Raw genomic sequence first — 4,042 nt, forward strand, 5'->3', positions numbered from 1 at the left:
AGGGTAAAGTTACTAGTGGGCCCCATTTTTCACTTGCAAAGCCTTCTTTTTGTTTTTCAAAGGCTTATGGTAAAGTGCTTAAGGCAGAAAAGGTAAACCTAAAGTTTAAGCGAAAAAATTGAAATCACCTTCTCTGTTGCGGGTTTTATACCCTTGAGACCAATATTTTGCATCTAATGAAAAATTGCTATTGCAAGCATGGTAAGTGTTTGAATAGATCAAAAGATGTGTTTGGGACAAAAATTCAAGAAAATTAGTGAAATTTGTAAGGATATTTTGAGCAGAATCTAGCCAAGCGGATTTTTCTTCAAGGGGTACTTCGTTCTTGATTTTCTGAAACTGGGTGAAAATGGAAAGGTAAGTTAGTAATAAAGGAGAGTTATCATTGGGCCAACAAAAATAGTGAAATGAAAAGGATAAATCTATCATAACCCTTACATTTACTAACCCAACAGATTTATACTTAAAGTCACTCATGTGGCACAAATTATGGAATTTAACGGGCAGATCAAGGGTTTTTATATAAAGAAGAACATAACAGAATTTCAAATCATTGCTTTACTATTATACTGTTATATTGAATAGTGCTTCTAAAAAACTTCAAAGTTTAGTGTTCATTTTCTTACATTATCACAATTTTTGAATTCCTATCATTCTATATCAGGAAAGATGGCATCAAGATTCTCTAATTTTGATGGGCTGGGTGGAATTAAGTCAACATGGCAGAGTATCTCTGATACTTCACTATGTTTCTTTGATATGCAAGATTTTCAGAGAAGGTTGAGAACTGAACCAACTCACCCTATAATGGAGAAGCTCTGAGGAAGTGGACTGGTAGAAGCAGCCGAGTTTCCTGTCATAGTACAAGCTCTGGAACTAATTATGGAATGTATCAATCATTACAACCTGGACACCAAGCAGATCCTATTGCCTGATCAAATAGTATTGATTTCAATTGATAGGAAAGTGATGGTGAATTTTCTATGAATTCTAGAATGAGAGAAGTTCTCTAAGCTAACAATCAGAGGAGCCATATCCAAATTCTCCCTAAAGAAGATGGTGTGGCAGAAGGAGATCATGAATTCCTGGTTCCAAAAGCCCAGAGGGGCAAAGAGTAAGGTCCCTAAAACCCTATTTGGCACAGATCTTAAGCCCACAATTGTGGATATTTTGGTCCTCTTGCATCGACTAAAAGGTGAGGTAGAAGCATTCAATTTTATAGAACAATAATTCTTTATGGTGCAAATTATCTACTCAGACACACAGTATGTTGACTAGGTGTATGAAGTTAGTGAACATCTTTCTAGGGCTCTCAATGTAGCCAAGTTTTACTATTCATTTTATATGTCATCTTTCTTGATATATATGTTGGCTTCACTACAATTGTGGCCAAGACTCCCTAGAATAGAGAATTTTCCTAAAAATGTAAAAAGTTATGAGTTTTATCCATGCTTGCAATTACAAAATAGCTATGCAGAGTATATTTGGGTTAATGATGCATTTACTATAAGAATCTGCAGGGTACTCCAAGGGTGTCCGTAGCGAAGGTTCAGCCTAGAAGAAATGGCGATCATCAGCCAGTTTGGCTGTTATTTTATTCAATTCTCGTCTTTCTCTTATTTGCATCTTGCAGTGTTTGATGGATTCCACCTGAAGCTGCCTAGATATCTAGATGATATGATCGTGCTCATCAAGGTTTTCAGGCAAGAAATTCAAGTAAATGTGTTGAGCACTAGTTTGAGAAAGAAGGGCTATGAATTCCCCATACAAGTTGGAGCTTATAGTTGTGAATCTAGATCTAATGCAAAGAACATATTCAAAGCATTCAAGAACAAATATATACTGGAGGAGTATGAAGTGGTAACACCCATGTTTGATCCAAACGGGTATGCTAGAGATGTGCTCCAAATCAGAAGCATCATCAAACATGTAACTACCATGGAAGATTACTGGGCTGATTGTAGAGATGAGCTAGAGAGTTAGGATCATGCCTTTGCTAGATTTACAATAGATCAAATCAAGACCTATGGCATCAAATTGGATGCAAAAGAGCTAGAAGATGATGGTCAAAATATGTATGGTAATACATATTTGACCAAATTGAGAAGCATTCCAATCAACTCTGAGCCATGTGTAAATATAGAAGAAGATATTGATGTTATAATGGCCCAGATCATCAAGAGAACTAGTAAATGGGTTGAGTGGACAACAAAAAAGAGTCAGAGCAAGAGTAAGCCTACTCAAGCTTCTCTAGCTACTACTACTCCCACTTCCTCTCAAAGCACCACACCCAATGATACAACTTTGGCTACTCAAGGGTTGGCTCAATCTACAGGAGGAGGTGATCAACCCCTGGAGAAAAATATTTCAATAGCTCCAACTTGCCAAGGAGGTTCTCTACCAGTGATTGGAGCTCAAGCTGGTACTGAGGAAAAAGGGATAGAAGAGCCAAAAGATGGAACCACTGCTCTAGCTTTGCCTCCTCACACTACTCCAATTCCATCTCCACATGTTACCGTAGTTTCATCTCCTCATCATAGCCCTACTCTATCTACAAGTGCTTCTTTTTTGAAGCCAACTAGTTCTCCTATCCAAATAGTAGAAATTGGAGATGATAAGAGTAGTAGCAGTGAGTCCACTAAATCTAAGGAAGCTATAAAGAGAACTCAAGAAGAAGAGAATGTCTCAGGTTCATCTCGGCTTCTCTCTCAAGATCTGAAGAACCCCTTCTCTGCAACAATAGTAGCAATGACTCTAGTAAAGAAGAAAATGTTCAGCATAGAGTCACTTGGAATGGCTTCTAAGGTGATTGGTATAGAGTCCTAGCTTGAAGACACCTTAGAAAGAAAAAGAAAAAGGAAAGGTGAAAGTGGTCCTACAAAGGCTGTTGTGTCTCAAGCCATATGCTCTAGGTCAGCCATGGTAAAAGCTAAGAAACATAAAACTTTGTCTATACTTGGGCAGGATCTAGATACCAAACATTTGACTATGGAGATTGCAAAACCAAATAAAGCAGGGAGGATTTAGGATATGACTCCTGAAAACTTCACTTTGCATTAAATTGATCTTGGAGAGACTAGGCATGATTCAAAAGTTGGCTTATGGAGATCAAGCAATCAGATAGTAGAAGGTCAATTAGAAAGCCTCAAATTGTCAAAGATTAAGATGAAAGTTGAGATAGAGGAACTCAAAAGATTCATCAGGTAGCTAGTTGTTCCATTGGCAACCATTACTGGTGTGTCTGCTACTAAAAATCCTATAGCAGAAGAGGTGCAAGCATTCATCTCATAGCTTCAGAAAGATAGACATTTTGGTCAGATTCGGAAAGAGTGGATTGATAAACTCAATGTGGATGGAGTTGCTCTGATTGATCAAATTGGGAATGTTATCCTTTGATTGGAGATTGAGAAAGATAATATCTCATCTAATCAATTCACTTTTATTGTAGAGAAGGCACGATGTGATGAGTTTATTTCTCTTCTGAAAATGATTATCCATATGAAGGCAAAGGAGGCGGTTGAAGTAAAGATTTTGAAGAAATGAACTGAACCCCTGTTTGAATGGCTCCAAGGTATGCAATTCAAGCTAGAGATGATTCAGGAAGCTGAAAAAGGACTCAAAGAAACAAAAGATAAAGTGAAGAGAACTCAAGATAGGCACTTGAACTGATGAAGGGATTACACACTAATCCAAAAACTAGTGGTCAAGGGAGAGCCCTTATTGGAGTAGAGATAATGAAGAAGAAAATCTCTATGTATTTGAGTAACCTATTAGGAATGGCTTCAAGTGTTCAAAATAGAGTGATAGAGCTACAGACACTGGGTGGATTCATACAAGTAGCTGCTGAAGAATTGATAGGACATCTAAATTATATGAAATAATTGGCTCGAGAACACTCCAAATGACTCTTAAGATTCACTAATGTACATGTGCCTAGTCATGAGGAATTAGTTCCCATTATAGTTGTCACCAAGGCATATAGGGCAAAAGTTGAAAAGGGGAAGAAGTCTAAATGATTCAATGATGCCTCTTTTTCACCTTC

This window comes from Cupressus sempervirens, chromosome 5 (assembly GCF_028749045.1).
Source record: "Cupressus sempervirens isolate cs-2001-9-10 chromosome 5, ASM2874904v1, whole genome shotgun sequence".
In the NCBI taxonomy this organism is placed as follows: Eukaryota; Viridiplantae; Streptophyta; class Pinopsida; order Cupressales; family Cupressaceae; genus Cupressus; species Cupressus sempervirens.